Source organism: Ammospiza nelsoni, chromosome 2 (genome assembly GCF_027579445.1).
Source record: "Ammospiza nelsoni isolate bAmmNel1 chromosome 2, bAmmNel1.pri, whole genome shotgun sequence".
NCBI classification, from domain to species: Eukaryota; Metazoa; Chordata; class Aves; order Passeriformes; family Passerellidae; genus Ammospiza; species Ammospiza nelsoni.
Genome location: NC_080634.1, coordinates 45800623 through 45812680, shown reverse-complemented (window position 1 = coordinate 45812680; position 12058 = coordinate 45800623).

Here is a 12058-nt window from a genome sequence, read left to right as displayed (position 1 = left end):
CAATTTAGGAGGTTTGACAGAGAGAAACTGCACATGCTCTCTGATCAATCATGAACAATTTTGAGCAGGCAGACAGAGACTCCAGAAAATGCAGAGTGAAGGATGCTCTGACTGGTTTGGTCATTCACCAAAATACAGCCTTCTGGCAATTTCAGTGTTATACCTGATGAGAATCCAATGAGCTGTGATGTTGGAGATTTAATGTTTAACTTGAGGCTACACCTAAAAATATATTCATCAGACAAACAGCATCCAAGGTATTGGAACCTCACCCTCTCGAGCTCTCTCTTTGCAGTCCTTGGAAGGAGAAATTCAGCCCTCCCTTAGAGATGCCAATATTTAATTATTGAGTTTGCTTGTTTTGAGTGGAGTCAAGCCAAACCTAGAGATCCCAGCCAAGTGCAATGTCCCATTCTTATGGACATTGGTGTCTGTAGTAAGGGGCTATACAAACTGAACCTTTTACAATTTATGTGAGAGATAAAAGAGGCACAGAGAGATTTTCTTAGCAGCTATGGGAAGCCCATGGCAGGTTCAACAAGGTTTTGTGTGTAGTGGTATCTAAAATGTGCATCCTTCACTCCTCTCCTGATGCAATTTAATTTTTCTCTTGTATAAGAGCATTCAAGACTGAAAGTTATAGATTTTACAGAAAAAAGCCAGAGGGAAAAACCTGATTTCTTGTACAACATGGGTCAACATATTGCTTCTGATTGCTCACAAGTAAAAAATACAGCACTGTACCAGCTACTAGGAAGAAAAGTAACTCTATCCCAGCCTAAATCAGAAAAAGGTATAGGTTTTAGTAATGTTGCAGCATTTCTTTAAAATCTTGATTAAATTCTCAAAGCAATATTGAATTCATCCTTTGTGGAAGTAGGAGGATTGATTTTATTTTCATGAACTGGCTCTCGGATATATAAACTGTGAAGAAAGTTACAGTTCTCAGAGCTCTCTGAGAGTAAACAGCCTCCAAAAGCAGGTTTCCATGCCCTTCAAGACTGATGTATTGCTAAGGTGCCAGCTGGGAGCAGTTGTGATATTTTCATCTTGAATGTATGGCCTGGGGTCAGTATCACTGAACTGAGGCTCATGACATCACCCAATTCAAAACAGACTTTGTTTCACCAGCTCATCTCCAGCCTGTCTCCCTGTGTCAGTACCAGGAGCAGAGCTTGTGCAGCAAGGCAGAAGGATCACTGGCACTACGGGTGAAATGTGTGTTTCATCCCCATAAATCATAGTACCACAGTCTTCAGAGTACTCTGAAGTGAATTGAGACTGCATTACAGACAAAGACAACTTCCAAAGAAGGCATTAAAGAAGATGGCTTAAAAAAAAATTAGAGACATATTATTACTGTACAAAATGAAATGCTGATGTTTATTTGAGGTGTTACGATGTTTCCATAGAAATACCAAAGTTTATTATGTACTGATGCCTGGAAACTGTGCAATATCTCCAGAAGTACCCATCACTGAAAGTTTATGTAATCAGCAGTGGTTGAAGTTCTCTGGAATATTTTTGATTGTACAGCAGTCCAGGGCAATGCTGCTGCTCTTCAGCACCATCTGTTGACACTGTTTCTAATTATTTTAATTAGGAACAGCGATCATACAGGCAAAAGTGCAGCTTCCCCAGCACAACCACGTAATTCAGTAAATGCATAACCAAGGGGGTGATTTGAAATGGGATAAATGTGGCAGAAAAAGGCTGCACAAGAGTATGGCTGCTTGCAAGTAGTCCAGAAAAAACTGGTTTTGCTTTAATCCATTATTATTATTTAATAAACTGGATAACTCATCCATACATAGATCGTTGTAACGAAGTTTTATGAATGTTTTAAATTTCAGCCTCAAACTATTGGGTCACCTTTCCTTGTCAAAACAATGGCAAAATTCAAACTGACTGAGAAGTCTTGTTCAGAGTTAAAAAGATGGCACCAATCTCAAACAAGCCAACGCTTCATGGACTGATAATAATATATGTATATGCACAATATCTGTACCCTTGAAAATCAATGAGCATTTAAAAACCTGCACAGGTAGAGGATACATTGTGTGTTCTTGCTTTGCTGTATTGTTTGTGGCAGAATTCCTTCAAGTCAGTTGCAAGGAGGCTGTGCTGCTCCCTGAAGCTCAAAAACCTTTGCATTTTGTTTGCCTCTGTGTCCAACAGTGTAAGTGCCTGTTGGACTTCCCTGGAGAAATTGCTTTCATTTAATAAAGTTTATACATTGCAAGTGTTTAAAAAAGAAAACCTACTGGGTAATCCTATCTCTTGCAACATCTGTAAATTGATTTGCTTCTTGAGAGCAAGAATGATTTGTAACTCACAGCAAAGCTAAAGTAGCATGACTAAATTAAGAGGAGCATTCAGGCAGCTGGAACGCAATTACAGCACCAATGCCCTTGCTGTGTTAATGTGATATTAAGGTTATGAATGTAGTGAAACTGGAACCAAAGATGTGCTTGCTTCCTTCCTGTGGTGTTTGTCTGCTCGAGCTGCCATGGAAATGTCCGTGTTAGCTGAACAGGACCTGAGGACGACCTGCGGGTGTTGTGCGCGCAGACGGGAGATGCCAGCTCAGCTCATGGGCAGCGACACACACTGTGCTCTGTCGGAGAGATTTTGCTCTTATCCCCCTTGCTTTCCTCAGTCTGAGGGAGGCAGGAAGTGAGTTGCTGTGGAGAGCTGTTGCTCTCTTTGCACAGGAGCACCAGGAGACAGGGCAGGGGGCTGGGCACCCCTCACCTTCACCTAACTCTTGCAGGAGCTGCTGTGGGGCTTCCCCTGGGGCAGCAGGAAGGGCCTGCAGGAGCCAACCAATGGGTCTCGAACATCCTAGCTCTTGGCTGGGATGCACTGCAGCTGCAGTGGCTTTCCCAGGGTCTTGGTTTCTAGTGGAACATCATCTGCCAAAGGTGAGTGTCCCCTGGTCTCTGCAAAGAGCATTTACTGCAGCAATAAAGCTGCCATGGGCCCTCTGCAGCATCATCTGTGCTCACAAGGACAGAGTGAAGGTGTAGGTCCCAAATCATCTTAACTGCAGTGAAACCTGGGTCCAGCCTCACTTTCTGGAGCCCACTTTGGGATACACAGGTGATGACTTCCTGGAGGGGATTTGCAGCAGGCTGTGAGGAACATGTGGCAGGATCTGGACTTAGCTCAGCCCTCCACTCTGGTGAGGATTTTAACCAGACAACAAGTGCAGGGTTGCCATGTAAATCTGGGATGCTTCAACTCTGGATGCAAAGCACTGTATGAGACACATTCTGCAGAGCCAGGTCACTGACACGACTTTATGGATGTGTTTGCACCAGTAAATAGAAGAGGGCCTTTTCTGGCCCCTAAGCCAAAACTGCAGTTTCAGCCACAGCTGAGGTCTTGTGTGGAGGGATAGAATCTAAGAAAATAAAGATAGTGCAGAAGGTAGTCTCACACCTGGAGAGTTGCAGCTGTTCTAATCACCAAAGATTAGGAACAGCCCTGCCCTTAACAGGCCACAGCTGTGTCCAATAAGAAGACGAGTGCTACAAAAGTGGGTTAGCTGGGTGAGGAGGGAGTTGGAGTTTGTTGGTTGTGCTGTGGAGAACAAGGAGTCAGTGCTATGAGGAGCTGCCCATGCAAAATCACAGAGAAGGTATGGGAGCTTCACAATAAGATGACAACAGTCTTGCTTCTGCAAAGTGGAAGGTATCCCCATCTTCATGACAGCTGATATGAAAAAGGTCCTGAGAGACACCATGAAAACACCACATTTAACTTAGTTTTTGCATTTGCTTTCCCCCTTCCTGTTTTGCTTTATATTAATATATTTCTTAACATTTCTTGCCATGAAAACATTTCTCAGCAGAAAGGAGAAAGCACTGGGAACAAAAGAAATCCTCTGTCAGGCTGGCTGCCTCACAAACAGACCTGCAGTAACAGCAGGTTTTGCTGCTGAGAGACTGTAGATCATCATGGACCTTGCCTGGTGCTCACACTCTGGTCTCCTGGAGTGGTGTGGAGCTGTAAGATGTGCTAACAGCTGCCTCCCCTGCCATGGTGCTCAGCCCTCATCCTCCTTGGGCTCAGGGGAAATCCCTGAGATGCTGGTTTTCATTTTGGGGGTTCCTTAGTTGCAGAGTCTGAGAAAGCATGAAGGATATGCCATAGTCAATCAGCAGAATGGTCTCACCTCATGGAACTGAGGATATTCACAGGCCCTGGCAGGTGGTGGGAAGTTCTGTCTGAGGCCCACAGAACTTATCCTTGTTCACCTGGAGCAGCCCTTGGTGGGGTTTGGTCCCAGAGGATGCTGGCTTGGATGATCAGAGCAGCAAGATCCAGGGGTCAGCAAGGAAACTGAGATGTTTGAGAGCCATTGATTGGCTCTGCATGCAGGTGGTGTGACACAACTTGTGTCCCTGCACCTACACTTCCCTCCTTAAAGGCTGGGACTTCATGGATCTGCCTTCCAGGATGAGCTGCTGCTCTGCACTGCTCTGTGTCTTCCCTGACTTTGCCTGGGGAAGTTCAGCCAACACAGGCCACAGTTTGCCAGTCCTTACTTTATTTTCCATATTTCACCCAGTGAAGACTCTGGCAGACGTTAGTTGCACCTTTGGTTATCACAAGCAAGGTCAGTAGGGAAGGATCCAGTAATTCCCCTACTTCCTCATACGCACCATGATCCTGTTGGGACACCTTTTCAGGAGACTGAGCAAGGTTAAATGTGGGAGGCCCACCTCACCCATGCTCTAGGTTCTTTTTATAATGTCCTTTGCTGCTCTCTGCTGTGTGATTTCTGCAACAAATCACTTGGATGTCAGGAATCTGCACATATTTCACCCAGGAACAACCAGTGATGAGCATTAGTGCAGATTCATTAGTGCTGTGTGAGGACAATCTCTCAAATGTCAAGTTGTGCACACTCCTGGGCCCTGTTTCTTCCAGCAAGGTCTATTTATGTTAAAGGACAGCATGGGAATTTTCAGAGTGCATGCTCTTCATCCCTTAATGCTGCTCTGCAAAGTCAGTATTTTCCACTGTGAGGGGCTGCAGTGTTTGGGATAGGGAGAAATGAGTCACCCAGAGCAGGGGGTGAGATGCTTCAGAGGCTCATGAGCTGCTACAACTGCTGCTAATAAAATTTGTGATGTATCACACACCCATCTGGGTTTTCTGTAGGTCTTCTCAAAACTCCTTGGAAGTTTGAGGTGTCTGCTCTCTTTTGTCTACAATTCCTTCACAGATTTTTCATTCATTTTTGAACAGCTGCTGGGAAAAAAGGTACTGCATTGAGGGAAAGGAATGATTTATCAAAGCATGAGAGACATTTCAAAAGATTAATGCCCCAACCCAGGCTGTTAACCTTAAGACTCCATCATGAGGATTATGGTCTACTGAGAGCTGGTAACTTTTTTTGTAAAGAAAAGGACCTTTCACCTCAGTATTGAATGAGGAGAACTGAAGAACTGCTTTCCTTTCTTTCTGCAGGAGAGTACAACTGTCTTTTAGCAGCATTATCAGGCTGCTGGCAGAACTTGGAGTCAGGTTTATAACAAACTGAATTAAGACTGTTTTTAAGAAGACCTGCATTTTTCTTTTTAATTTGCTTGTAGTGCTAAGAAGTTTTCCACAGGGTCTGCCTCAATTTGCCCCAGGTCATTTAACCACAGTTCAGTTAACAGAAGTGATGGATTAATTTCATTTAAATTATCCAATATTCAGTTTTGATTGTAATTTGGAGAAGCTGCATGTTGAGTTACTCATTACTGGATTGACCTTTAGCCTCACAGAAAAACTGAGGATTGTGCCTCACGTCCTCCAGAAAATGCTGATGTGTTTGTGTCCATGAGGTGCTTGCCATGTATTGAAAACATGACAGGCCTGAAAGTCAGTGCAGGACAGATGCTGACCTGTGACCAAATCCTTCACACTCTTCCCTTAAAGCAGGGAAGAGAGAGCAGATGACAACTGCCAATTTAACCCCTTGCAGTAAGGAATTGCCATGTGGATGCTTCTGTTGGATGAATTTTGGTCACATTCCTGGTTTGACTGACCAAAGCTGGCTAAAAAGAACCTGAATGCGCTGGTCTGCCCTTTCTGCCATCAGCCTCAGCAGGGTCAGTTTTGGCCCACAAGGGCCATGTCCCCATCAGTGTTTGCTGGCAGCCCGGTCTGGCAGGGCTGTGAGGTCCTGGATGGCCCTGCTGCCAGCAAAGCCTGGCACCTGCCTTTGCAGCCACATTCACGGGGTTCCGGTTCTGCCCAGCCCCTGGCAGCCTTTGATCCCACACAGCATCACGATGCAGTGGAGTTGTGTCCTTCTGGGCCCACTTCCCATCCAATTAAGCTTCTGTGTGCTGTGATCTCTCTCTCTCAGTAGTAAGCTGATCCTCTGGCAGGGTATTCCATTGGAAATTAATTAGTGGGAGCAAAATGTTGTGAGTACATACACTGTTAAGATTTTATTCTAATAACCTAGTTAATCTTATTGCTTCCTCAAGAAAAGGAAAATAGTGTGAATTCCAGCTCTTTGATCAGTGACATTTTGATGCTAAATTGCCAAGATAAGTATCCAGACCAATAGTGTTATACAAAAACAATTTGAAAGCCTTCTGGTAGTTTTTTAAGTGCCCTTTCTGGAAGATGGACCAGACACTCAAAAAAATGTCTGTGCCCCAACATGATACCAAAAAATATTGGTGCTATATGAGGTGGGGCAAAAGTTGTGCATTACTCACGGTAACTGGATTGAATTGCAAAGTACTCAAGAGTTTAATTACTTTCCTTAGGCTCTGTTTGTGAGTGGAGGCTTTTGGGAATCTCAGTGATGCAGCTCAGGCTGCAGGAAAACACCCCCTCTGATGCCCCTGCTCCTTGCTCTGCTATTCCTGTGCAGCCAAAGCAGAACATGATTTTTCTCCTAAGTTGAGCAACATTTCATGTTTTTCTTCTTATTCTTTTCATTCACATTCCTCAAAAATATGCAAGGACTTTATCTGCTTGGTACAGATCTTCACCATCTGCCGGTGACACTCAATATTCTCATTTTGTTTTGAAGTGGGCTAATTGATTGGAGATCATGTTGCAATGACAGGTCTGCAGGCAGGCTGCAGGAGTCAACAGAGGCAGCCCCTTCTAACTGGAACAGATAGAGCACCATTCCAGGAGGAAATAATGAGTTTGACCATTTACATGGGTATTTACATGAACAACCCATTTAACACAAACATCAGAGCAGAAGGGCTCCAGCATTCCAATGCCTTGCAGCCGTGAGCACATGGGAATCCCAGCCAGCCCAGCAGACAGCAGCACTAACAGGAGCTCCCTGTGTTCTGTAGGACAGGTCAGCAGTGCTCATCTGCAGGTTTACTGCACCACAGGAGATGATTTAATGCTGGCATTTTGAAATTGGTTGTTTTACTGCAGTAGCACAAAGGCAAGGACGTGGGGTTAGGGGAGGTGGGATGCTTTTCCACATCTGGGACTCTATTTACAAGCTTGCAGAATGTTTTATTTTGATTCTGAGCTTAGTTTTCCCTCTTTCCTTTCATGTAAACCTTTTTATTTTGACATGAAATCACTAATGCAATCCACTGGACATTTACTGTGGGCTGTCATCATCACCAGAGTGCGCAGAAATATTAGCTGTGGATCAGCCTGGAGTTGTCTGGGGCAGAGGGCATGTGGCTCAACAAAAATTGTTTGTGAGATCATTCTTAGTAGAGTGAGCTTAGACAGGGATTTTTTAATAAATCTGGCATGAGAGCTGTGACATTTGTGCCCTCTGCTTGGTGGAGGTTGAGCCTGGAATACTCCAGGATTCTCTGTGCAACCCTTCATCAGCTGATTAAAAAATTCAAATCTTTCTGAACAGAAAAATAACTGGAAAACCTCTGTCAAACTTCTCCAAGTTCAAAAATACAGTTCTGATAATTTGCAACATCATAGCAGCCTCCAGAGACTGGGATAGTACTTGTCTGTTAGATACCACCTGCCTTGGTACCCTTAAGCCCTTTCTAATGGAGGGGAGCTGTAAGGAAACGTGATGTAGACTGCAGTCTTGTACCTGATTCCAAGCACTGGATGCCTTGAATAATCACTTTTGGTGTTAGTTAGTTTGGAAATAATGACAGTTATTGCTTCAGACAATTTCTGTCTAGCTCAGCATATTTCTGATGGTGGCCTTGTGCAGTTAAACTTCTGTGTTTTGTAAGTGGCTGACATTAGCTGGTCAAACACCAAATAAATTTGTTTGCAGTGACTTTACTGAGCTCTGTTTTGATCTTTAGATCCTTCTTAGGAGTGCTGTCTTGCAGACAGCACACTTCAGTTTCCTGTCCCTGTCTGGAGAAAGGCTTTCAATTGCAAAGGTGTTTTAATATTTTCAAAGCTGTTTTTCATCCTAGATAAAGATCTATACTTGCCTACAGTCAACACATTTGAAACACCACAAGCAAAACAGAAGCCATCAACAAGCTGCATTAATAGTTTAGAAAGGTATTTAATTATTTATGATGAAGCTTCAGCATATTCTTCATATAAAACTTCAGTGTAAAGTAGTTGGCTTCAGATGCACTTCTCTCAGCTCACTACTGGGAACAGTTTATAGGGCTTTTATTTATCAGAGAGCATCAGGAACACTTAGTTAACTTGGAAGAAGTGTATTTAAGGCATTTTGCATGCAGGGGTGTTGGTTGCTGTTTGGGTAGGCAGGAGTCAGCCCAGGCTTCTTTGGTTTCTGCCTGCAGTACTGGCACAGAGGGGGTGCAGGGAGTGCAGGTTACTCAGAGAGCATGGAAATAAGGTATTTTGTTACAGGTTCTCAATAACACAATGAAACTGCCACTGTCTGAGCAACTGTACTGATAGCTGAGACCCCAGGAGCTGAGCCAGGGGAGTCAGTCTGCCACAGCTCTGGTAATTGGCTATGAATGGTCATTTGATCTACCAAACTCAGGTTTTCCAGGTATTATAGCAGCCCCTTTGTGTTTCTGGAGTTAGAAACAGCTTATAAGGGGTTTGTTCCTCAACAATCCTAAAGGGCTGGGAGTTAAAAATGGACTAGTAATACTAATATCTAAATATTATTATCTAAAAGTTAATTCATCTAGCCAGACAAGAATGTCATTTCCTCCCTGATGTCCATTAAAGGACCCTTTAATGTGCAACATTGATTTTATGTTGTAGCACCAACACTTTAATTGGCTCTGCCAGAACAGGTGTCTCTGTGTCACTCTCCTCTGCATATTTGCAGCTTTCTTGGGGAAGCTGGAGATGGTATGAGAAAGTCATGGACACAGAGTTCATATTTTGGTCCTTGTCTCAGGTTTAAATCAAACGTGCGGGATGAGGTGAGGGCAAATGAGGAAAATGAGCTGAAATGGTAAAACAGATTTGCAGGAGATAAAAGCAGGTTTCCCAGAAGCACTTCTCTCACCACCAGCATCTCTTTTGTTATGTTTAGATGCTCTTACCCTGCCTTCCCAGTAAATTGTTCCCTTTTGCAAAAGGATCTTAACATTTCCTCATTCATAGCATTGCATCCAAATGGACAATTCCAGAGACTATCAATGCAGTTTCACAAACCCTCAAATTTATTAAGGCAGAAGATCTTAAACACTCACTGATTTATCAAAAGATCATTGCTAAACATGGAAATTGAATATTGCCTTCCTGAGGTCCAAGTTGGTGCCTGCTCCCACAGCCCTGGGGCGTGCTTCATCTTCTGCAGAGGTGTCCAGATGTGTCACCCCTTGATGGAGCTTGGGTCACTGCATGAATTGGCTGGTAGTCTGTCTCCTGTCCTCAGGGAAAACATCATAAACAGCAGGAAAATTAGGCTAAGAATGCAGATTCAGAGGCAGACTTTTTGCACATTTATTGGTACAGCCAGTGGATAGAAAAAGAAAAGGTTAGAAATAAAGAATGATGTAGTCTTATACAGTAGCAGAACTAGAGGGAGTGAACTTCATAGCTTCTGCTGGGAGTTCATCTTTTCTTTGACTATTGCTAGCCTATACCTGCTGGGCACCACTTTCATCTCTGACTCAAAGGACACTTCTGAAGAAATTTCCTTCCCTGGCAGTTTTTAAACTTGAAAATATCTCATAATCTAAAGGATTTCAAAGGAGAAAAAGAGACTCTGGACCCACTTGCAAGAATGTTATCATGCTACCCTCTAAAACACTGTTTTCCCCTCTGTACATGAAACAAAATGGCACTGAAGAAAAGAGAAGACAAGAAGTCCAGTTACCAAGTGAATGAGCTGGGGAAACAAAGTACCATTTGGAGACAGGTTTATTTAACACTATGCCTGTGATGGTTTTAGCCACCTTGGTGGCTAAACCCACTTTTAAACCTGTGGGTTCTGAAGATCTGAAATTAGGGTCTTGTTTTTTACAAAACGTAAATTTCTTGCCCTTGTGCTTGCAGAGGAAATATGATCAAAGGAATAACAACAGCCTAAGTCAAGAGAATGCCTTTGTTATTTAAAGAAAATTTTGTTTGGACCTGGGGGAATGTGGCTCATGATACTTAAATACTTGAACCTGGCTGTCACAACCGACTCTCTGTTTCTCCATTTAAAACTTCCACAACCTCTTCACAATGTAGTCATGGTGGTGACAACACTCTGGGACCTGAGTCTCCCCTATTTGTGCAAGAATTCACAGTAATGGCATACCTTTGAGCTTTGGTGTCCTGAAACTAGAGGAAAAAGTAAGTCAAGCTCCATATCCAATGGTACATTGATTTAACTGGCTTGGATCCCTTCTTCAAGAGAGCAGAGACCTGGAGTTGATCTGAAAGTTATATTCATATTTCAAATCAAGATCCAGCTCTTCTAGCAACATATCTATTGTGTATTCAGGAAATGGAAAGTTTCTCACATTTTTTCAGCTCAAGAAAGTAGATAGATGGAAGCACAATCATTTGCCATTTTGCAGATATCTTATTTTTGTTCTACAAGAAATGTGTACCATAGAAATTACTACTGCATAAGAGGTCACTAAGGTATCATATTGAGGCATGGTGAGATGCAAACTTCTTGAGCAGGCTTTTCTATCTTTCTCATATGAAAATCCCATATGGAGAATAGGGATGTTATGGAAGCCTTTCCTTTAGGTAGAGCATGAGAGCTCTTGGACGCTTTTGTCTCACATGGCAGATAGCCTACCCCTGTGTTGCAGACATTTTTTCACAGAAATGCTTTCTTTGGGATTTGTGCATCTTCTGGGAAGCAAGGGCCCCAGAGGAAGAATGTAAACAATGATTATCAGCTGCTGTGAAATGCAATAGGATGCACCTGTGATTGGTTCATGTTCCATGTGTACAGTTAAGGGCCAATCACAGGGCAAGCTCTCTGGAACACAGGACAGAGAACTCTCTTGTTTTTAGATTCTTTTCTATTCTATTCTTAGCTTAGCAAGTCTCTGCAACTTCTCTCCTTATTCCTATTAGTATAGTAATAATGTATTATATATCATATATCAATAAATCCAGCCTTCTGATCATCAAACAAGATTCTTATCCTTCTCTCACCCCAGCGACCTCCACAGGTCGCTGTAATACCCCTGTCCTAGGCAAATAAGCTGTTCCAGACCAGCACTCCCTGTCTTCAATGTATCCCCAAATAAAAATCACCTTTCCTGTGTGGATGAGGGAAAAATCACCTTTCCCAAGTATAAGGAAGGTCAACTGCCTCTCTGTTCACTGTGCACTTTGTTGTGCAACCCTTTGGCATGTGGAAATTTGTTCTAGAAGCCCTTATCACCTAAGAGACAAGGTTTTAGAGCAGCACCACTACTATGAACTCACTAGATGTCCATGCACATCCCCTTGGTTCCTGGGGCTCTTATTTGTCATTTTGTTGTGAGAAGGAGCCTGGTTAAATGAAAACCAGGGAAGAGAATCAGCACAAGTTCAGCACTCCTGCAAGGAGCTGTTGCCACTCTCAATATCATCAAGCTCGGCCAGAGGAGGGGCTGTGGGTCTGAGGCTCAACTGAGCAGCTGCACAACTTGGTGCAGATTTTGAGGCTGTAAATGAGTTTTAATCAACACTGACA